The sequence below is a fragment of the Ammospiza nelsoni genome, chromosome 6 (genome assembly GCF_027579445.1).
Source record: "Ammospiza nelsoni isolate bAmmNel1 chromosome 6, bAmmNel1.pri, whole genome shotgun sequence".
In the NCBI taxonomy this organism is placed as follows: Eukaryota; Metazoa; Chordata; class Aves; order Passeriformes; family Passerellidae; genus Ammospiza; species Ammospiza nelsoni.
In genome coordinates this window covers 14,101,609-14,126,396 of record NC_080638.1, presented here as the reverse complement: position 1 = coordinate 14,126,396, position 24,788 = coordinate 14,101,609, and the positions used below count along the sequence as shown (strand labels likewise).

The 24,788-nt window shown below is 43.1% G+C and overlaps 1 protein-coding gene across 5 annotated transcripts in view; it reads right to left on the bottom strand.

Moving 5' to 3' along the window:
• Window positions 1–24,788, bottom strand: part of LMO1 (LIM domain only 1) — a 62,924-nt gene that overhangs the window by 24,204 nt on the left and 13,932 nt on the right. Inside the window, exon 1 of one of the 5 annotated variants that reach the window (XM_059475164.1) lies at window positions 11,778–11,859. The exons of the other annotated variants lie outside the window; for them this stretch is intronic. The gene's annotated coding sequence lies outside the window, so the exon portion shown is untranslated. Of the gene's footprint in view, window positions 1–11,777; window positions 11,860–24,788 lie in introns of those variants that run through there. 5 annotated transcript variants of the gene reach the window in all.

The window sequence follows — 24,788 nt, the reverse complement described above, 5'->3', positions numbered from 1 at the left end:
CACCCTGACAGATCTGGCATGCCATATATGTAAATATTTTAAGGAGACTAGAACAGTATCATTGCTCAATCACCATCATCTTTTCTTCTGCCTCTTTGCAGACACACACAATGTCAACCTAAGCTTTCGGCAACCTTAATAGAATTTCAGTGCCCACTGCCAAATGGCCATTTGATGTTCTGCTCTGTGTACACTGATGAAGCAATCTGTCACAGCCCTTAATGCAGGCAATGATGACTATCCAATCTAAAGCTTTCACAGGCTTATAGAAATTTCTCAAGACTTTTGGAGCCTACAATAATTTGCGCAATACCACAAAAGGATTTGGAATCCTGGTGCGCTCTGTATTTAATGAAATATGAATATACTCCTTTAAATGTTTCTAGAAGAAATCCTACTCAGGCCAAAAGCCCATTTTAAACCATCAATCACCAGAAAGTTGTGTTGGCAACTCTGAAATAGAAAATACTATCGTGATTGCAAGTTTCTGTAGTATGAATATAACAGCCCCTCCTGCCCTGTCCAAACTTACTGCTAAGGCAAGCACTGATGTTCATGCCCTGCACAAGATTACTGCAATAAATATACTAGGCCTAAAATTTATTTACATATAAGAGGCAAGGAGAGATTTTCCTATGGGGAATGCAGAAGGAATCTATCTACTTAATGCAAACTGTGTAAGAGATACAATTGCTGCTGACTGACCTTCCAGGAGTCGTGAAATACACTTCCCCAGTGATTTAGAAAGATGCAGTTATTCGCCAAACCTGTCCTCTTCTCCCTTCCCTAGAAAAACCAGAGCAACCCCTCTGCTATTAAAAGTTGCAAGGAGAAGGGCAAGCTATTTCCTTGTCTTCTTGTTGAAAGGAAAAAACACAACAGCCAGTCCTTTGCAGGACCATTTGCATGCTGAGCTGTCAGACCATGCACTTTCCATTAAAGAGATAGCATCCCTTTTCATAAGTCCATTTGGGATCCATTTTAGTGTTATCTAAAAATCAAATCTACATGGTAATCCTTTTAATGTACTCTTGACTTTTAAAAACAGCTTTATGTTCCTTCAGGAAATGTTTTAAGCCATTACTCAGTAATTACTACTCACCCATGAAAACACTGATCTTTTACAATATATAATCGGTTTGCTGACTTCAAAAATAAAGCAGACTGGAATTTTGTCTCATGAAAGTGGCAAAGGAAAACCAAGGTTAAGAGAGCATCCCATCTCTTCCCCCCCAATTATATCTAAGTGGTGTGTTTTTCCTGTTGTATGAGAGGCTGAGGTGGTCACAGTTTCAAGTGCCTGTGTGTGGAGACTCAGTCTCAATCTGTGAGCACTGGTGAGCATTGGTGAGCACTGTTCAGGTTAACCAATAAATAAATACTGATTTAGGAAGTGGAGTTTGTATTTTAGATACAAATAATACCCTAACCTTCTGCAAGCCCTGAAGTTTTGAGTGATGCTACACAACCTTCCGAAAGGCTGTGAAATTTGTGGATTTGCTTTGATAAGCTTCAGGGGCACAAGAACAAGTCTCAGAAGAGGTGTCAAAAATGGTTCACATCTACTGCAGCTTTACTGGATTTATCCACAGCTGCACTCAAAAATGCTCAGTCAGACGCCAGGGGCTTGAAACTACCTTGCAAGTCCTACTACCATCTCCCAAAGGATTTGCCTCACTCCTTTCCAAACTCCCTGTCACATCCAGAGGTGGTTGGGAGGCAAAGGAGAATTTGAGTGAAAAGGAGACCCAGAACTGCCTTGTCCTTTGCAGCAGAAGCCAGAGAGAGGAGCAGAGTGCATTTTGCTCAGGTATAGCTCTGCCTGAGAAGGACCAGACAAAAGCCCATGACCTGTATGGTGCAGTCACTCATCTACAGGAGGTCCCGGGATAACCTGGCCTTGCAAGCAGTTTGACAAAGACCCAAGATGTTTACACAAAGTGTAGCCCACCAACAACCAATCCTTCCTCTCCCAGTGCAGACCCCAGAGAGCACAATGCCCTTCATGATGACTCTGGCAAAGCAGTTTAATATTTCACGACTAGATAAAGGGCAGGGTGATGTTTGTCAGAAAGAATTTGCTGTACCTTGCAAGGAATATCAACCAAAGTTTTTCTCTTAATGCCACGAAGATAGAGAAGGCAGAGAAAGCAGAGGCTGAATACTTCATTACCTCTGTTCTTCTGTTTACTGAAGTCTAACTTAAGCCTTACTTAGCCACAGTTTGCTTCCACAATCAGATTTCACTCTACCTCATTTCGCTACTGCAATTAGGACAGAGAAAGTCCCACCCCTGGACATTTCCCCTTTCATTCCCAGGAAAAGGTATGCAGCCCCCAATGCAAGGCTGATCATTAAACATTTGTTATAGCTGCAGTTGGCTAGTAACTATATGCCTCAAATTAATTTTTATTATTCACTTTTGATTAAGTCAGGGCTCACAAGCCACAGCTGGCCATTAATGCTACCTTTCTTTACAAGAAAATATGCTGATAAGAATGAAAAGTGGTTTCTTGGCTGTTGTATACTCATTCTGTAATGAGTTCCTTTGAAGTGACGTATAGAGGCAGGATTTGAGCATTATTACCCTGGACAACAGCAAAGACACAAGTAGAATTGCAAGACTTTTTTTCTCTTGTTCCTTTTTTTTTCCCCCATGTCCAAGGAAGGCTTTGAAAACCCTGGTGCAATTCATATATTCCAGAATAAAGTGAGCACCACAGGTTTGGGGCAAGTTAGCATGACATTTAGTTTGCATTAAAAGCATCCTAGAAGTCATATGAAGTATATCATAACAGAGCATATTCTACTCTATTAAGTATTCAGGAGCACCACAGTATTCAGAATATGGATGAGAAGCTGGAATTGCACAAGACATTCCTCCTCTTACGACTGACCACTGAGTTGAATTCAAGCTGATCCTGAGGGAGCCATTTTCATTAACCTACTGTAGCTCTCTAATCCTATTCCTTGAATTTCAGACCACCACCACTAAAAGAATTTATGACCTGCTGCCTGCACTTTGGATGGTGCTCACACTTCACTCTTTTCCTCAATGCATCCTGCTCCTCTGGATCATTACTACTGCTTCATGCAGCAACCCATCCCCTTAAAGTGGAAGCCTGGTCTTCAATTCAGATCTTCATGGTCCATTTAATTCTCACCAACATACGTGAGGATGGCGATGGTTATACTTGGCCAGAAACAATGTAAAAAACATAATAATCATATGACCCAACCCAATGTGCAGAACTGAAAGCCTCCTGAAATGTACCTCCTGAAGTCTGGCCCGGATATGTAGATACTAATGCTTTGCCTGAAACCTCAGACTAAAAAGAAATTCTAAACCACTAACCTTCAGCTCCAAAAAATGCCACATTTCCGGGCCAAAAAACTTACTGAGCAGCTTTTCCTGCGCTCCATTTCCGCGCGAGCGTCCACCGCGTGATTTGCTCAGTTTTTGCCCACCTCATCATGAGACTCCTGACTGCTGAAAAGAGCTCCTTCACTGAACTAATGAAATAAGGAGTCTTAAGTGCCCTGCAATCCTTTTTAGAAAAGGCTGTATCTCCAGATGAGTCTCAATTTCACAGCATCAGGGAACCGTGTGCCAACGCGCTGAACCGGAACGCCAGGGCTAGCGGGAGTTGCAGACAACAATGCTAACATCAGGCTTATTTTAGATTAGAGCACTTCCAAATCAATTTTGGATTTAAACTTTTAAATGCACTCTCCAGAAGGAATCTGCACTGACTGAGTATTTCCAAGGCTAATTTTCTAAGCTTGAATGAAACTCATTCTTATCTAAGGAAAAGATGCAACTAACCTTTGCCACAAAGGCTGGGTCACAGCTAGAAAACGAGGCAGACAACAGTCCTGGAAAGGAATAAACTGCCTAACTACACATCCACAGAACTGCTAACAAAAACGACAACAAAAAAAGTCATACTGATTCTGTTGGGACTGATTTTAACTGAGGCCAGAAGTTGTCAGGGTATTTGGAATCAGGGCAGCTCTCCTGCTGCTGAGGTACCCCATCTCCCACAGGCAGTCCCATTCCAGCAGGGGTATGGGAATGCTCTGGGATGCCCAGGAGAGCAGGGCTGCACTCCAGGAACAGGCATCATGCTGTATCATGGGATAAAGGAAGAGCTGAACATCCACAGCATGATGGCAGTTTTTCTCCAGACCGAAACTCCTGCCGAATTAAGACAGATCCTCTGCACTCCACAGAAAAGAAAGTGGCTGTGATGAGAGAAGAGAATTTGTAAGACAGATGGGAGAGTTGAGGTTAAAGTTCAGACCAGAAGCAATTAAGACGGGTAAGAGTGCTCTGCAACTTGACACAGGTTTGCTTTGTATTCAGAACTTTTCACTAGCATTAAGCATCTTAACTTGTGTATAGAGAGATTATAATTAAAACCTGACAAGCTTAAATTAGCCATTTAGAAAAGGTTCTCCAGAAAGCTTTTAAAGTAGACTAAACATATCTATTAAAATGGAAGAAAGGAAGAAAAAAAATCAGAGCCATTTTCAGTTACAATAGTTTTCCCTACCTAGATATTTCAAGAGATTAGACAAATTTGAAATCAAAGTTCTGCAACTGTCCAAAGCCACTTAACAGGAGGGAGCGAGAGGAAGTGTGGCAATTAGAAAAACCTTTAAAACCCCCTCTATTTAATAGCCACAATCCTCTGGATGAACATAAGCACCCCAGAAACCCCATTTAAAAAGTTTTAAAAAAAAAGCGAGAGAGGAAAAAAAAGAGATCCTTATTTCCCTTTGGGATTTTGAGCACTTCAGGGAGTGCTCTATTATGATTCCCCAGGGATGGGGGAATTATGTCAATCTGCCACAAGGTGGGCAGTTAGTGAGGGAGGCAGCCTGGGAACTGCCTTTCACCAGGCCATTCCAATTAAAGCATAGGGAGCATTTTCACCCCACACTGGCTATTTAGATGAATTCCCAGTGTTTCAGTGCTATACAATTTTTCTACAAGTTCAAGAAACTGACTCTAAAGCAAATTTGCTCTGTATCAAAGAAAGGAACATATCCACCAGTGCCAAATAACACCAGGTAATTTTATTCCCCCTCGAAAGAGAAAGGGCTACATATACATTAATATTTCAAGAAAAAGTTCACAGATTGTAAGTATCTATTAACCAGATTTGTGAAAATAAAAATCATTAAGGGCAAGGGTGCTGCAAAGTCCACCTTATTACTTCCAAATCATATATTCTTTCTTACCTGCCTTGCTTGTTCATAAAACAGATGCAGTCCTGGAGAAATATGGCTGGAAATCTAGCTGAGACCCAAGACCCAAGGCTTGGTTTCCCAGCACACACAGCCAGCCCTGCCATGCCCTCCTCTACTGCCCAGGCCAAGCAAGCAATCCCAGCTGGCTCTCAGCACACCTTTCAGTATGGAAACACCTTCAAACATTTGCTTATTAACCTAAAGAAGCTCCTACGCTAACCTGTTAATCTAAGGAACAACCCTACATTATTCCTAGCTCTGATTGCTCCCAAAGCCACATCAGCTTCTCTGAACCTTCGTTTTTAAAGCTCTGGAGCAGATGTTTTACATGGATGACATGGGTATTTGGATAGGCCACAGGGTGCCCTTGTGCATGCTGAAGACTCAGAAGTTCCACGACTGCAGCATCCTGCTTCTGGAGGAGAGAGGAAGGTGGGTAGGTAGTGGAGGAACAGAAGACAGCACAAAGGGGATACAAAATATGGTGCAGACACGAGTACTGTAGTTCTTCAAAGGGAGGAGAGAGCCAGTGCCTGTCCCTGAGAAAAATAATCAAGCGGCAGCAGCAATGATCGCTCTAAACCCATGTCGTTTATCTGCAGCCTACATTCACTGCCTCCACATGCAAACTGTAATCCTTTTCTCCAATCCACCTCACCTGTGCTTCACTCCATGCAGCACCTCTTTTCAGAGGAGCCTCTAAATTATCTAAGCACAGGGAAAAAGAATGTTACTTTCAAGCAAACCATGATGTGCCACAGCAAAGCGTGAGATGAGTAATTTGTTACTTCAAGTGCTTGGAGGTCTTTTTTTTTTTTTTTTTCCTGAGTGCCAACAGTATTTGAAGTGGTAATGTGCATACAGAAATCTCAATTTACTTTGCTTCATCTTCATAGCCCACCAGTGTACTTACTCCTAATTCACACTGAACCAAAAATCTGATAAGGAAAAACAACACCTGCTCCAGATCTAATACCTAATGGAAGTGGAAGTGTGTGAATGAGGATTTCCAAAGCTCAAGATCCATCTGGGTCCTAAACTGAACTGCTTACAAATAGGAGTTGGGTGAAAAAGAATGGATATCTGCATTTCAGGCACCCTAAAGTCCAAGTAAAAATATCTATCCCAGTTTTGCTTATCTGTAGCAGCAATTTCACAGCAACTGTGGGGTGTGCAATTGCCACTCTGCTTTCAGAGAATTAAACAGCAGAAGACTTCTCCAGAGACTTCTCACTTCTTATGTGGGTTCAGCCTTATTTTCACTTCATTCCCAACCTAGGGCAGCTGAAATCCATCTCGACTCCCAAGCAGGTCCATCAGGCACACCAGAGGAGGGCAGACCCCTCCTCCCAGTGCTGAAGCAGGACCACTGCCTGTCCCACCATGCCTCTGTCCATCCCTGATGACAGCTGCCTGGGACACAGGTATTTCCCCTGGAAGTTCCTGGCAGGAATTCCTCTCCCAGGTGAAAGTCTCTGCTCCCCTCTGAGAGGAGTTTGGCTCAGATGTCTCAAAAATCCCCAGTGGTGACATTTCCCTGTTTTCTCCTTTATCTCCCAATTCCCTCAGCCCCTCTGTGGGTACCACCAATAAGATGGCTCTGAAATGAACTTGCTAAGCACTCTCTAGTCTGTCAATAGGACTTCTGGCCAGCTTTGATGGACATGTATGTTGTGCTCAAAAGCCTACAGCTGATCTCTGATGTCTGGGAAGCAAAAACTTGTCACTGGTCTATGACATCACCAATGACATGAATCAGGTACTCCAAAATATTTACTTTTATTTTAATGAGCTCCATGACAAACTATTTCTACAGCCTGAGGAAGCAGAAAGCTTGATTTTAAAAAAACCCTATGATTCCAGCACTGACACTGCATGCTTTTTGTCTAGAGACTCCTATACTACAACCATAGAACTGGAGGGTGAAACATGTCCAACTCCAGAGAGGAGTAAAGCCAACAGGCAGCACGATTTAAACGGCCAAGAAAGCCAGGGGAAACCTCTCCAATGCATGAGTGCTCTGAGACATCCTCCATCTATGCAAAACAGGCACCACTTCCATGCCTGGATCTGCCCACCCCTCTCTCCGGGACCAGCCCTCTGCAATAACAACAGTTCATTGCTGCTGCTGCGAAGGTCAAGGGCTCCGCCAGCCCTCCGGAGATTTGAGCTACTGGTTCCACAGAGTCTGCCCATATCAAACCTGACACTTAGATTAGCAGCTACTCCCCAGACATATCTAATTTCCCATTTCTTCAGTTTCTAGTGTCAAAATACACTTGCAGTACAATATGCAAACCTCCACTGGCAATATCTTTTCTCTCTCTTCTGTTGTGGTGGGAGGAATGCCTGTTTTTTCAGGAAATAGTTGTACTTTTATGTTAATGTATTATCATACTCATAAACCCCTGAGATCATGTTTTCGTTATACAGCATCAAAATTGGTAAAGCTGCATTCCACAGTTACCATCACACTATCAGCAGACAGAGAAATATTTTGGAAGTTGGCATGTAATACAGATGCTCTGCATTATAAACACCAGAGAATGATCAGTCTTTGATATGCAGTCCATGGATGGCTTCATCACAGCTCTGTTTGGTGGCTTTCCCTGTGCCAATCCACTGCAGCACTACATATCACCCTGGTAAGATCTGAACAAGCAGTGGGACCTGCACATTCCTCTCCTCAGAGGCCAGTGAAGAGTTAAACCATGGCACCACTTTTTCCCATTCTGCATGACAATATTGGAGCAAACCCACGTCCTTGCCTCTTCCACAGCCTTAATATATTAAAACTATTACTCACTTTTACTCATCATGAACACAGATTGCCTCATTTTTATCCTAAACCGTGAAGTGGCAATTTCCACCAGCACTTCTGCAATCCAGGTCCACCCTCACCCACCCATGAAAGGCTCCTGCCATGTCACACAAGAGCCACTGTCCCTTTGTTTGGGATGCCAACATCTTAAAAGCCTTCCAAGTAGAAGGGGCAACCTGAGTAATTTCATGCCCAGCTGCAAGGAATTTTTAACAGGGAAGGATACAAAATGAAGCTTAAAGGGCAGGTATTAAATCTCATCAGTCCACTGTGTGCCAAGGCTATTAAGAAAGTTTGGAATTACAACAGAGCTCTGCTTCAGAACCTACAGACCTGGTTCTCCAAAGCTACCTGTTTAAGTAGCTTGCAGACACATGCTTGTGTTATTCATGATGCTTTTTACACTTTTACACAGGCCCAAAGCTGCATGAGCAGCATGCACACAAAGCTGTTCTTGCACAGCCCATGGTGGTGGAGAACAACTTGTCCTCATTGGCTCCACTGGGGCACACGGGCACCAGATTTGTTCCATTAACTGCATTTCTTACATGGCTGCACTGGTTCCTTTCCCTCTCCCTCTGTCTGTCAAAGGACAAGCCATCTCTGAACTCTGGGACTTTTTTATAAAACTGCCATTGGCGATTTTTGAGTTCCATTAATTCAGGGACAATTCTGCAGAAAAAGTCCACGTTTGGATGCAGTGCACCTTGTAAAGTGTAGAGAGGGGAAGAAGCAGCAATGCAGAGGCTCAGGCCACAGAAATGGCAAGAGGATATCAAATGTTGCTTTAAGTGCTGAAATATTTGTGCTTTGAAAGAAAAAAATGCCTTCAGGAATCCCAGCAGGAGTCACCTCTATATAAAGACTTCACTTATAAAGGGACATTTATTATTCTCAATTAATGGAATTCTGTTAGACACATTTACATTTCTAGGTGTCAGATTCAGAGAACACAAAATCACTAAAGGACTGGTATTTTGCTCTGAAAATGGCCATAAAAAGATCTAAAAGTGAGAAAAAATAAAAAGAAAAGAAAAAAAATCCACATTTTCTAGAAGACATATGATGTCCTTTGGTTCCTTACAGTTCTGAAGCCTGGTTAGTACAGCAAGGCTTTTGAAATACAGATTTAAACCTGCAAACAGCAAAGCTAAATGCCACTACAGTTCCTCATGAAATTAGGTGGCGACCACACTAAGAGGCAGTAATAGATCTTGATCACATCCTCCCATGGATTATTAGAGAAACCTAATGTGGCAGAACACATTGGTAGGTTTCTGGAAAAATGAATAGCTAGAAGTCTCAAAAAAATTCCCACTTTGCCAGCAAAGTGTATATAATGCTACCAGATTTCAAAAAGGAGATAGAGAATGAACATCTTCATCTTGTAAGAAAAAATAACTTGTCTTGGGGAAAACCTAGAAATAAAAAGCCACTTCAGTGACATGTTGTAACTGAGGCACCAATAAATTCTTCCCACATACACAGACACCCCCACAGGTTGCTGGTGGCACAGCACACACATGGCCAGGACTCACACACAAACGTTTGCCACTTGTGAGCCTCCCCAGGGCTAAGGAGAAAAAGACAACATTAACTCAACCACGAGAAGGTAAGGATCATATTTTAAAAAAAGCCAAAACAGTACAAATAAAAGCACAGGTTCTTAAGGGCCAAAGGCATTACACTGCCCAACTCCCTGAGGCAACAGGTCGTCTTTGTGATGTGTGAGAACACATACATCTACCATCAAATCCTTTTCCAGTCACTTCCAAATAATGTATGTATCTAGAAGAACAATTTTACTCATGTTCACTCTCCTTTTTCTGCTGGAAAGAGCTGCAGGCTGTTTGCTTTACCAAAAACTTGAGCACTGGCTGGTTTTGTTGTTCGGTAGGTTTGTTGGGGGCGTTCTTTGATATTTTGTTGTTGCTGTATTTAAAATTAAGAATACCCCGTAGAAAATTAAATCTTCCCATCAAGTTACAGAGGACTTCAAATAAAACTGCCTAACCACCAATTCAACTATATAAATCTACATGTTGTGGGTATTCCCACCCAACAGCCTGTAAATAAATAATTCAGTACTCAAGTAATAGCAGCTAAATTTAAAAAGCACCCACAAAACCTACTGGCATTAACTGGAGCTTTCAATGCCCAGATTTGGTTTCTTGGGCAGAGTGGGAAATGCAATTTACTACCAGGGGGAAGCGCAAGTGTTGAAAATTAATTCAGCAACGCCTCCAAGTTTGGAAGCTGTCCCTCAGCCCAGGGCACTGGTGTTTGTGGGCTCTGCCACCACCTCCGGACTCACGGGGCAAGCCCTCCCTAAAAACCATTGGGAAGAGCTGGGATGCCAGCAGCTCCCAGTTTGGAGTAAGCACTGGGAACCAGAAAAATCTCAGATTGTAACTGCAGTTCTGACACTATTTTATGTGTGAAAATCTCTGCATTGGTGTCTTCGCTGGCAATGGGGAACCAGAAATGCCGATTATTTCCAAAAGATTTCAAGTGGTCTCCAGCACTGAGAAAAAAAAACCACCAAGTGCTTTCTAAGTGTAAATGTGCTGCCAGCTGCAAAAGATTTAACATAACAGGCTACACTTACCTTATCCTAGGGTCCTTTATCAAAGGCCAGGTAGATTAAAGAGATTAAACTTTCTGGAGTATTTTAAAACATCCATAAAGTCCCCACACCAGTTTACAACTTTTTTTTTTTCTGAAAAAAACCTTTGTAAGCTGGTGCTCTGGCAGATACAACGTAGATGTATCTTACCAGCAAAAAGGCAGTTTTCCCTCCTTCTAAATGATGGAAAGTCAATTTGCATCATAATTAAACCAAGGCCCTGTAATGTTACTTTTAGTTAAAACAGTAAACTACTATAATAAAAGTGTACCTGGGGAATATTTAGAGAAGGCACTAATGATTTCTTCCCCAGTGGTTAATAAATTCACTTCCAGATCAATTTGTTCATGATAGAAACTTGAGAGCATAAACAGTTACACAAGCACATTAGAGTGTGTCTTTCTCAGTATAAATGATTTATTACAATGATTAGCAGCACATAAACAATTTAAAATACAACTCTAATTAGCTTTTTGGAAGAAAAGGAGAAAAACCTTCCTGACTCCTTCTACACATTATGTTTTACTTTTCTAAGTGTGTACTTTTTAATTAAATCCAAATGTCACAATAAATTTAAAGTGTTTTATTACCATTCTGGCTAACTAAGCCATTCATGCAAACACCCATTATATTAAAACAGATGCAGGACTGAAAGTGGTTGAGGAGAGAGCAGAAAGAAAGGGGGCGAAGGCAATTACTTCTATATTTGACAAGAGATTTGTACGAATGTTTAAAGACAAGAAGATCTTTGGCAAGGTTTCTCTGTTTTATCCAGGGAGGCTGGCCAGCTAATTGCTCTTTAATACCTGTTTCCAAGTTTGAAAGCGTCGCACTGGGTTAAACTTTCCCCATCGGAAGCATAAAGAGGGGACAGGAGAAAGGTGGGACAACCACTCTGCATGAAACCTCGTACAATTCACCACAAACAGCCTGAGCAAACCTGTAGATACACGCACCCACTTCTATGCCTGGGCAGAGCAGAGGATAAAGACATGGCCTTCCTGAAAGCTCAGGGACCTCTCCCATGAGGTGGCTGACAACCAGCCCTTGCTGTTCATGATGTCCATCACTCACCTGTGGGATGAAGGGCCACCTCCCCTGGCAGTGTCCAGAGGGGAGGTGGATGTGGCCAGTCATCCCAGACAGCTGCCCCACAGCCCAGGCTGGTGCCAGCAGCACAGACAGGGACAGCAGCAGCAGCAGAGGGCATTTCCCTCTTAGCTATGGGGAAAAGGAGAGGAAAAGCTTCAGGTTATAGGAGCTGGGGGGCTGTGAAGGAGGGAGGAAAAGGGAAACCCAGCCCTAGAACCCCCCAACCCATGAAGCCTCAGGGCCACTCCACAGCACTCTGTTTTACTGCTTCCTCAGCAGCCTGGTCTAAACAGGACAGATTTAGCACAGTTCAACAAAAGCTACCCATTAAAGAAAGCAGCTGTGATTATTAAAATAGGTTAGAGAAAATGGGCATGGTGCAGATAAAGCTTTTGACCTCAGCGTGCAGCTCTCTCAAGAACATTTTAGCATAATTTATCTAAATTAAAAACCAAACACCAAATTCCAAAAGATCATTTAAAAAACGCGATTAAAAAAGCAGGTCAAGGGTTGGAAATTAGTAATTACTACTACAATTAACCAAAATCAGACAGAGACACATGAATTGTGCACATTACTGCGGTTCACGTCAGAAAGGCAAACGCGAGCGGAGCGCAGAAGGAAAAGCCGCGAGTCGCAGAACCACTCGTATAATTAACCTCTGCCACGGCACAGGACCTGCTCTTGTAAGTTTGCGTCATTTGTCTCGAGAGGGAAGTGCTGCCAGCCCCTAGACCCAGCTATCACACCACACTCCTCACCAGCAACCCAATTCCTTGGAAACCAATATTTTGATTTTCTTCCAGTCCGAGATCTTAGCGCATCTTCACCCTATTAGCAGCGCGTTTGCCCTTCACCTCCTATTTTAACAGTTCTGAAAAAGATGAGAAAGGCCAACATCTGAACGTCCTGGTATTGAGAAGAGGTCATTTGCCAAAAATGCCACCTGCTAGAGTCCATATTGTTTGAGAGCAAAAGCCTATTGAGAGCTGCAAAGAACAAAACAAAGGTTTTCTAAAACAGACTGCTTAGCACTGGATGGAGACAGAAATACTCTGTATGCAACTAACATCCTTCAGATGATTTTCCTTAGGTTTTGGGGGGATAAAAGATAATTTAACAATTAGCACTTTGTTCCCACTTCAATCTCAGAAGGGCTCTTTGTGAGCTTCCTTGGAACAACTCTGAAAGAGCTCAGTGGGAAAGAACAGACTGACTACTGTTTTGAACTATAACCAAAATGAACTATTCTCTAGGTCCTCCCTTGAAGCTATCATCTACTTTAGGTTAGATGAGGGAAATCTAGGTTCAAATTTTATTCAGGCTCCAGCTTAATTTTGAGAGCTCAGAAGGCTCCACAAATCATTTTAAGTTAAAGTAATGAAAATAGGTGAACTTGAGAAGGTGGACAGGCACGAATGATCTCTTCCAAAATAGGGAAGAATCCATCTGTTCCCTTTTAAAGTGTATAAAAGTCTTTGTAGCAGTAATGAAAATTCAGGGATGTAAGTCATGGACATCATAGCAGTCTATTAGAGAGAGGACTGGGGCTGTATTACAGAATACTGTGAGCTGCGGTGATTATATAAAAGGGATGCAGCAAAGGCAGCATAGCAGAGGGCAAGTGAAATGATTCAAGGACTCAAGAATCTCAGCGTTTCAGAAATGGAGGGAGAAATGAAGATTTCTATCTTTTGAAGAGGCAGGATGAGTACAGAGCCATTCAGATGTCTGAGCAAAGCTGTGAAGATGAAGGTATACAGCAGAAAGAGTTCCTCAGATGCAGAAGGCAAATGGCTGCACCTCCAGGTTTGCACCACAGCCAGCACAGGGACAAACAGGCTTAGACATAGCTCTTGGGAAGGTCTCTGCACTTCCTCCCTTTGTTCCACACACCAAACCATCCCCTTCAGCCACGCACCGTCAGGCAGGAGCAAGACACAGCCTCCAGCCAGGCTGGAGGTAGAGCTGGTGAGGGTAAGGGACACCCTGGCCCTGGCTGGGGGCTGCCCATGGAGTGTCTGCAGCTGTCTGCAGCTCGAAACAGGGGCTGGCTTCTGCCTCCCAGCCCTGTGCCAGCAGCACCACCAGCTCCCTGTGCACTGCTTCCCACAGGACAGCCACAAGGCTGGAGGCACTGAGTGCTTGCAAGAACTCTGCCACCCCTCAGCAGAACTGGACACAAAACCACCCTTTTGAGCCCTCTGCATGGACTGTGGCACAAAGAGGAGAAACGCTACACTCACCACCTGCCAGTTCTCTCACTGGATCTGGCTCCTGTGAGGCACCCTGAGCAAAACCAGCCAAACCCCATGAGACTCCTGAGAAGACTTAGTTGATCAGTCATCATGTCAAATAGAGACCAAATGTTGGCAAACCCTTACTTAAGTAGTTAGAAATATTCTTCTGTGTATATTCTAAAAATGGCAGGTTTCACATCTCCCTTGCATCAGCTCTTCTGACTTGGAGCCAGTAATACCAGAAACCCACAAAACCCCCAGCATGCCTGGTTTAAACTCATGCATGCATGCCTTTCTCCTTGGTGACTGCACTTACCTCCTCCAAAACACAGAGATCCAGTTTACTTCTACATTTCCAAAGATATTGGAAATGTGCTTTGTTGCATATCTCTTTGCTAATATTTTAAAAATATCAGCATGTGCCTTATTTGGTTTGTGCATTGTTCCCAAATTGGTTTTCCCTATTTTAGAGGAAAAGCATCTTATCATAATACATTGTATATTTCAGAGTAAATCAAGCAAGGGGGGAGGTGAGGATGTCATATTAAATTGCATAAGTGATACAAAAAGCACAGCCAGATTAGCATTTGATGCAGCAGAACACAAAACCTTACTTCCAAAGCAAACTGGAAACAGACTGACAGCTAGCACCCATGCTGATCTGCCCTTGGGTCTGGCACTGCAGAAAGAACCACATGAACTTACATGGTTTTCTGCATTTCAACACATAGCATTCACACCTGAGATCTGGAACCCAGAATTTCATTCCACCAAGGATTACCAAAATGCTGCTATTTTGTGAAAGTTACTGTACTCTCATTGCACTTCTCAAACTTCTCCTTGATGCCTAATTCAAACATTCTAACTTGGAGGCTATTTCTTACTCTTCTCTAGGCATACACTGACCTACACAGCAAAGTACCAAGAAAATAAAAACACAAGCAGGATCAAGTCCTGTTGGGTTTTCTTCCTACATGATGTCTTAGTGATTTCTTCCAGTAAACAGAAAGCATTTTCAGCATTTATTTCATGAAAATCCTGCTATTCAGCATCCACAGGATGTGCAAAACATTTCCTTTACTGGGTAGGCATCTCTCCTGAACTCAAGGGTAAACACATTTGAGTGGAAGGAGTGCTCTGAGAGCTGGCAGGGAAATGCTGAGTAAACACAGCCCTGCTATCAACACTACTCCTTTAATGACGAAATCATTCAGATGTTAAAGTTGCCTCAAGCGCTTGATCATGATATGCAGCGTGAGGAAAGTTCAAAATCAACTCCTCCTCCTGATTCTCATACAACTTCAAACAGTAATAGGCACTTACCTGGCTTGCTTTACAGATCTTGCTTTGATAAGCAAAATTTTAACTAGGTTAATACCATTTCAAGTGTATTCATTTAATTGAAACAGAATGAGACTTGTCACACTGTTCACAGCTGGTACTGTAACAACTCTCATGACCCTCCCTTGTAGAAGGGACAGAGTAATCATCTTCACAACTGACTTGTTCTGCAGATCTGATAGAAACTTGAGCTGAGACCAAGAAAAAAATGTTTGCTTTCTTTGATTAAGCATCATGAAGGCGCATTCTATGGAGAGTCAGCGCTGCAAGCCCACAAGCTGAATGAGAACAGCACACACTGAGAAACCAAAAGTACAGTTCAGGATGTGGCAAGCTCAAATTTTTATCTACCTGCTTGGGGTGGGAGTAGGGGGGGAAACAAGTCATCATTTGAGATGAAGACACTTGGATCTTATGCAGTGATGAGGAAGGAGTCAACTAACTTGAGCAGAAAAAAGGATGAAAGGAAGCAGCAGCAAGCACTGAGTGTCCATCAAGCGCAGCACGGGGGCTACTGCAGCATGTCCACAGCTTCTTAGTGCAGTGTTTAATTTGGTAGTAAGTTTACAGTGGCAAAAGATGGTGACAATATTTGTCTCAAGAGGCAATCAGAACTTTGTTTACTGTACAGAAAATGGATTCAGTTGTGTACAGTGAAACATGGCACAACTGAACCACAGCTGTGACCACAAGGCAGCGGCCCCTCCAGCCTGGGAGCGCATGTGAAGTGAGGACATGACTGTCAATCTCTGGTGTCATTTTTCAAGTCTTGCAGATGGAAACTGTCTGACTTCATAGCTGGTCACCTTCAGGAGACATCAAAATCATTCTCTTTCCTCCACCTTGGCTGGCACGGCGGTTGCCATCAGCTCACTGAGGATCCTGCCAACACATATTTTTCTTCTGAGAGTGACCACTGGCAAACTGCAGCTCTGGATGCAAGCGTGGCCAAGTGCCCATGGGGAACACAGAAATTGCACTGGGCACAATTAAAGCTGAGCAGTACATTACTGCAGCATGGCCTCTCAGCTTGCTCTAACTCAGAGCCTGTCAGCATTTCCAGCATCTCCTCTTCCTGGATTTGTTACAACAGTTGCGAGACAAAAAAAGAAAAAAAAAAAAACGAAAAACCAAGAAACACCAAGGTTTTAGTTTAGCCTGCGATACTGGCTTACAGCCACATTGCACTCACCCCAACACAACCCAGAAGAATCCCTAAGAAATTGCTCAGGGAAATGCGATCTCTTTAACACACATGCACTAAACTCTTGGGATTGTTCAGCTGGGAACAGCACTGATGCCTCTATCAAACCCCAAGAAGGGTCTCAGAGCTGTGACTGTCACCAGGAAGGTCTTCAGCAAACCAGGAATCACAGGAGGCAGGAAATCAGGAATCCCCATCTTCAGCAGGATGCTGGCTGACTTATACTAGCTGTCCCCTGTGTTCTGGCTGAAGTTTTAACAGTGGGGGGGGCACCTTCCCTGGATGCTCCATCATTTTGAGGAGCCGCTGGCTTGGTGAGCAGGCTGACAGGAGGTCAGGAGCACCACACCTCAGCCCAGCTTGTTTTCTTTCCACAAGGTGCTCAGCAGAACGTCCACATGACAGCCTTGGCTGCAGCAGGAGCAGCAGCAGCGCCTGCTTTGGTCCAGACCCTGATGGAACTGGAATACACCAGTCTGCAGCCTGGCATTGCTCCCCACTGAGCCCATCTCTGTGTGAGGCAGCTGCATTCAGCAGGACCTTTTTAAAAGCTACTCCAATGCTAGCAACTGCAAGTGTGACACCACAAACCCCACAGCCTTGTGTGAGTCAGCACCATTAATGTTGTTCCCACATTAATTCATGATGCCTTTGAACACGGATGCTCACAAGAAACCAGGTTAAAAATCTTCAATCCCTGAAAAAAGGAGCAGTGATAATGCTGCACCAAGCTAATTTTATTTGGTCTGGGGTTCATTTTCCCATTCAAAAGAGCACTCTGCTGCCATTTCCACTACAAGCAATCCCATCTCATTACAGTCAAGCCCACGGGGTAGACTGTGCATAGAAGAAGGGAAAGAAAGATTTTGTGATACTTAGGAGCTGCACTTGAGGAAGAACAGCTGCAGCAGTCAGTATCCCAAGCATGCTACCACAAGAATTATGTTTCCCTCCCATCCTCCCCAAAGTATTTAATTCAGGGCAGAAGGGGTAGAACGTGTTCACCTTTGAGCTCCCTTGCCACAAGCAAGCATATTCATTCAGCTTCCCTATTTAACTAAATGGAGTTCACACATGCTGCAGGATAAAGTTACCTCTTGCCATCTGAAAGCAGTCCAATCAATGCTGTACACAGAGAGTAGCATTTGAATCAGCCTTAAGTTAATTCTTAGTCGTCGAAACTGTGACAGCATGCTGACCCTTTCAAGTCAACTGGGAGCAGGCAATCTTTGCAGAAGATCCTCAGGCCTTTAATCAGATTCTCAGTGGGTTTTAAAGAGATACTACAGCACCAGTTTGTAAACATCTCTCTAGTGAAAATAAAGATTACTTCTGACCTAGCCAATTACTCAGTCCCAGAAGATATATCCTAGAGTTATAATTGAACGAACCATAGGGAAAGAAAATACGTTTTAGGTAGGGGGTAGTGAACCCAAATCCCAACTTAGGATGCAGGCAGCACTGTATCCCACAAAAAGATCAGATACAGCATGCAATGATTATAAAAAGAAGTCCATTAAATCATCTGGTCCTTTTTCCCACCATTGCAAGCTTAGTCTCTTGAGCATAGAGCCCTACTAAGAAGATTGCAAATTATCAGCTCTTCCTGAAAAGCGACTGTGATGGGGAAAGACAAGATCATTATTTTGAGAAGACCCATAATATGAGGTATTTGTTTACCACATCACAGAGAATCTGGAGCGAGATGCCAGCTCCTGGTAGCATGGATTTGCTGCAATATGAGTAAGGAATGAGAAAGAAACTGCTGAAGAAAGAAAACAGAGGACCTGTGCTCAGCACCGAGACTGTCAGAGACATTAAACAGTCTCTTGTTGCATTACTTTAAAACTGTGCTTGAGCATGAGGAGCCACTGCACTCCATTGTGGACAGATATAATTACTGATTAAAAAAAAAAAAAAAAAAAGTTATTTATTCTGGAGCTATTACAGACTAATGTGTAACAGACATCATCTGATGGGCCGTAAAGGCTCCAAGGGCCATTACAGCCTCACAGGTCAGGACCCATTTGAAGGGTTTAAAGTTTGTGGATCACTGCTCTCAAGCTGAGCAGCACAGGCAACACCTGCACACAGAAAAGCTAGGGGAGACTTCTGGGAGCAGCAGCTGCTTATGCGTTTTCACACTCAGATCAAACCAAATCACATCACTGAAAAGAAGTTCAGAACCTGCAGACATGGCTTTTGCCATTCTCATCAAGGAGTTCACCCGTAAGATTGTAGCTTGTGCCTTTTTACTTACTTATTTATTTATTTTTAAAGGGAGCACTGAGGAAGAAAATGACACTATAACTTCCATGCTTCCCCATCAGGGCCCCCCTTCTATTTCACTTCCACAGAAAACTAAAATTCCCAGCCAAGTGACAGGTTTATAAAATTTTAATAGGGAAGAAAAAGGTAACCTCAGGCAGGATCTTACGTGCAGACTTTCGCCATAAATGAATGTTCATGAAAATACAGGGGTTTTATGGAAACATTGACAGAGCTTCACAGGCTGTGAAATAAATGCCTCAACATGGACTGATGAGAAGGACTAGTGAGTCTCAGCTCCTACAGCCAGAGGCTACTGCACCATCCCTTTCTCTAAGCCAAGCAAGTCAGCTTCATGCCTCCACTACCCTCTGAGAAAAGCAGATCTAAGAGACCAGAAGCCCAGCAGCTTTTAAATTGCTAGCCTAGAAACATTCTTAGCCATTTCCAACTACGTGTTCTAATGGGGTAAAAAGTCCACTTTTCCTTCATCCCTAGTGTTTCTCCTCCCAGAGTGCTTGTCCAGACCAGTCAGCCTTCATTTTGCTAAGGCAGATGAATTGAAGCACAGATTGCTCTTCATGAGCATCCTCTCTGCCCCTACTTCCACATGGATTTACTGTCCCTTAGCTTGAGGGATCTACAAGTAACCCATAAGAGACAAGGTCTACCAGTGCCTCTCTCCAGCATTATTAACAGGAACCATTATTAGCAATTTCTTTTTCAATTCATTCCAGGATTGCATTTGCCTTTTACCAGCTACTTCACACCTTTTGAGGTCAACCACCATCTGTCCAAGCCACCCTTTTCCTCCTCCTCTGCCCTTTCCAGCTGGTGGCAATTCCTGCTTGTAGATGTTCCAATGATCCCCAAAGAGATCAGCTGGAGTTCCTGGGCTCCTTTTCTTACTGCTGTGAGCTTCATACAGGAATGAAACCAAGGGGCAACAGCACATGGCTTCAATCCCACTCCCAACCAGTTACCTGCACCACAGAACCTACCAGTGGTGGTTTTACAGCATCAGGAAATCTGTCCTTAGTGCTCACAAAGTAGCTATCCCACCCTCTGTACTAAAAACTCATCTGAATGACTCCTGTTGGAAAGCAGAATTCATGGCTTTGGTTTCAGGATCTAAAACACTGCTTCTGAAGACAGTGATGCTTGAGGTTCATTTCTCTTCCTCTCCCAGGTTCAGAATAGAACCATTGTTTCTCATTCACAAAAACAGACAGAGATGCCACAAGGAACAGCCACAGACTGCTACAGTCTGTAATTTCTTAAAGCAGCAGCAATCTGAGAGCAGTGCTCCATAGCTAAGGGAGCACAGAACCAGAATGGTTGGGAAAATCTTATATAACAATCCCATACAGAGCTAAAGCAGTTTGTTACTTTTTTCCCAGTCACTGAGTGTGTACAAGCACTTCTGGAAGTCAAAACTCTGCCTGTAGAAAACTTGAAGCTTCTTAATTGCAAGAGAAATATGGGTAGCCAGGAATGGTACCTGTGCCATAGATAAAACCAGTGGTTCTTTCAAGAGTGATAGAGACCCAAAGTGGCCAAGACCCAGCTCCACCCAAGAGCTCCTCCTGATCTCTTCAGAATTTAATTGGCATTCTTTTTAGGATACACACAAAGCAGATTAAAGAAAAACCCAAACAATGTGCAGGGTGGAAGCACCATTACATGGTATTAAAATGTCAGAGGTTTGAGCTCTGTGTTGGTTTAGTCATGAGTTACCAACAACCACTGATGGCAGACATAAAGCTTCCCTTAAATTATTAAGCATAAAACAGCAGACTGTAATATTTTGCTAAACCAAAGTACAGACACAGACAAAGATGTCATTTCAATATTTGAAACCAGCAAGTTTAATTTAAAATAAGAGCAAACCAATAAGCTCAAAAAATAGCAATGTGTGAGAGGAAAATTACACTGCTAGAGAAAAAAGTGGAAGGACTTAAGAAATTTATAAAAGTAATCTCCAAGTGGAAATTAGAAATCAACCCCTAGAAACAGAATAACACAAAAGAAATATTACTGTCCACTTTCTAAATCAATATAACACTGCTACACGACAGAATTACCATGGTAACTCAAGTAAAAAGAATAAAGCAATTCTTATTATTTCAAAATAAAATCACAGCCTGAAGCCCAGCTTTTATTACAACTGCTGATAGATCGCTGGCTTGTATTTATCTGAAATATTGCTTTTCAATCAGCTATTTCATGAATGTACAAATTTCACTGAGCAGCCCACTTAGACCAAATGCTCAAAACCTGCCCCCCCAAAAAACTAGTCAAGAAATCGATTATATATATGCATACTTTTTTTTTTTTTTAAAGGGAGCATTACTATATACATATTCTCTTTCCACTCTATCCAAGTTAAAGAGAGATAAGGAAATGAGCGAGAGTAAGTTAAAACCTTGTTTAGTCCGACCTCTTTAAATTCCAACTTAGACTCCCTGTAAAAACAAAAACAACACAAAAGCAACACAACAACAGTAATAAGGAAGAACAAAGGGGAATAACAGCATACCCTAAATACTGCAGCCCTGCACAAGGACAGGGAACGCGCCTGCATCAGGGGGTGCGCACAAACACACACATGAGAGGAGGCACATCTGTTCCCTCCTGATCAAAGGCAAAGAGAAAACACTGTCTAAATACAAAGTTGCTCAAGGACGTTTTGACTCGCCCTGCTGGGTACTTCAGACTTTTCAAACATTGTTTGTACAGCTTGGAAAGTGCATCCAGCTCAGGATAGTCGTCTGCGTTTCAAGCGCGCTCAAGGCACAGCTCAGCCGAGTTCCCGCACGCCCCCGCTGCTGGTGCCACCTTTTAAACACATTAGTGCAAGGGGAAAACCAGCAGGTCACCTTCTGCTCTCCTCCCCCAGACGTTCAAAAGAGCATCGATCGGCACCTGAAAGCTACAGTCGGGCTTAAAAATAACAGGCTCCTCCTCTGCCCCCGGCCGCAGCGAGCAGCCCGGAGCAGCCCTGCTATGGGGCAGAGCTCCGGGGGGTTCGCAGCAAACACACCGGCAACCAACACAACTCTGCCTGAGAACTTAGGGCACCATCTACCAAAAAAAAAAAAGTCACTGAGGAAATGCCATCGGGATGTTTTACAGCACAGCCTTACGCTGTTTTTTCCGCTGCCCCCAGAAAATGGAAGAGGGGGACATGACCCACGCTCAGAGTCACGGCAGGAGCAGGAGGGGAATGTGACCAATGCTCATAATTATGGCAAGAAGACAGCGAAGGCTTTTCTTCAGCAATTTGCAATTGCTTGGACAGGACCGCTGATATTAAAAAACCCCCAAAATTAAAATTGCCAATTGAGAGGGGATCAATAAAACAGCCCCCAAAACAGTTAAGGAAAGCAATTGCTTCAATAGCACTCTGTCCTTCCCTGGAGATCCAGGAGTAGTTTCTCCCTTCTTCTGCAGAGGTCTGACCTCCTACCTAACCCAGCATGGGACAGCAGGCAAGGTGGGACCCAGGCCCAGCAGAGAGGAACAAACCAGGGACAGCTAAAACACAAAAGTCCACCCATGCCTCATGGGGGTCAGGCACATCCCCCAGATATCCAGGCTGGAGTTCCGGGGGATGATCACTTGGGGAGCACAAATTCCTCAGTGCTGCAAAATGCTTTGAGGATTAAAAGCAGCAGTGATATGCCAAGTATCATAGCTGGAAGTAAAGACAAATGCTGCAACAAGAGCAATAAGCCACCTGCCAGCTGTCTTTTATATTAAAATATTTCAGCGTTCTTAGAGCTGCTTAATTTCCCATCTCGCTCCAAGTCCAGAGGAACTTTGTGGGTTGCTAGCTTTGCCATGCAACAGCGACACTGCTCATTATTTTTAAAATAGATTTAGAAGCTGTGATCACACAGCTCAATCTGAAAGTATGCACTGTTTTTTAGTATAATGTGGTCCTTCGCCATCTCCTGCAAATGGGTTTAAAAGCAGTGGTGGAAACAATGTGTGCTTAATCTGAATGGGGACTGCAGAAAGGTTGCACACTCAAATATCCTGTTTTATGTGGTATCTGGTTGTATTTTAAAACACTTTTTTAGAGACTTGGAGCCAGCTGAGGTCACAAACAATCACATACAGATTAGAAAAGGGAAAGAAGCTGGGGGGAGCAATGGGGAGCCCACTCTGGACCACTGAAATAGGACACTCTAAATATCACTTAGTATTTCTTTAAAATAAAAACTGGCTGAAATAGTAAGCTTCAGAGAAACAATAAATGCAGAGGTGGTTAAAGAGTTTTTATTCAAATAAAGTCTTGCCCCAGGAGATGGAAGTAGAGTCTTGAAATACAGAGATAGGATTTTACATGTGCTAAAAGCATCAGTGTGACACTTTTTGGAAAAAAAAAAGGGGGGGTGGGAATACCTTAGTTGTTATACATGACAAAATAGCAACTAAATGTTTGCTTTGATCCCAGCGCGTAAAGGGTGAAGCTTTTAGGCAAGGAGCGGCAGGTGATCTCAGCTCTTCTGCAAGTCCTAATGCTCCTAAAAGCCACTCTTCCAGTTTCTGTAATTGGGCATCAGTAGTTAATGTAGTATTGACTGCATTACATGCTCCTGTGCATCCTCTCACTAATGCCAATTGCATCACCTTGTACATTTACCATATTGCTTAGCCAATAGCTGTTAAAAGCAATCCAAATCATGAATCATATAGGAAACTTTTAGCAAGACACGACATCCAAAGGAGACAATTTACAGTTGAGTTAATCTGGGTACATTAGCGAGACATGGATTCAGGAAGACAGACCAATTTATGTTACTTTGGTTTTATCCTTTATTGCTTTGTATAGGCAAATGAATGGAAGGGCATGGAGTAAAAACAGATATAAAGGAGTCTTTTCAAAACAGATCTCCATTCTGTGCAGACAGGTCAAAGGGTTTGAGACTGATGCTTATTTAGGCTTTCATAACCGTAACAGGGTACTTACAGAAATCATTTTCCACAAAGGACTATAAGGATAAATATATAATGGATCCTGAATAATGTTCAGTACCCACCCTCACTGCAAGTACATTAATGCAGAAACCTGGCTGCTCAACATTACCTATGGCACGGCCTGTCCAGGAGTCACCTGCCACCAGGAATGCCAGGAACAATGTCTAGGACCTTCACACAAGGTCCCAGACAGGTCTGCTCATGAGCTCAAGGCAGGAGGTGCTCTGGGAAAGACACCAAGGCTCACCAGCTCAAGCCAGTCCTCTGCCCAAACATCTCCACCACATCACTTGTGAACACACAAAGTCCAATCTGCTCCTCCCTACCTGCCTTGAAGAGATTGCATCTCTTTGAAAGGTACACCCATTTCTCTGGAATGGAAGGAAAGGAAACCAGTGATAAAGAGGTGTTGCTTAACCCACTTCAGCTGCAAGGTAGAGCCAAGCAGGAAAGAAATTAGGAGCAAGTTCCCTCTGAAAAAGTACATTTTGTAGAACAATTTCACACTGGATGCTTGACCAAAAGATGCATAGCAAATCGACATAGCCCCTTTCTGCTGTTCTGATCAAACTCTGTAGCATCAGTAAAACAGAGATGGGGAAAAAAAAAAGAAAAAAGGACAGCTAGGAAGTGTCCTGTTCCCTCAGCTTTTATGGGTAAGGAGTCATTTGTAGTGTTTGTGGAGGGGAAAAAAAGTGGTAAAGGAAATCTAGGAGAAATAATGGCTCATCAGCCAAAAAACTTTACATAAGAAAAACTGAACTGCATCCTTAAATATTGCATCCCAAAATACTGGAAGCTCTGGTGCTCTAAGCCTAGTTTAAAAAAAGATCATGATTCCCCTTTGAAAAGCTTCCAGAAGTCCCTTCGAAAGAGTTGCACATGCAGGGAAAATGCCAAAACAAAACATTTTCACTAGCTGATCAATTTAAACAGCTGTGGTAAAGCTGCAGC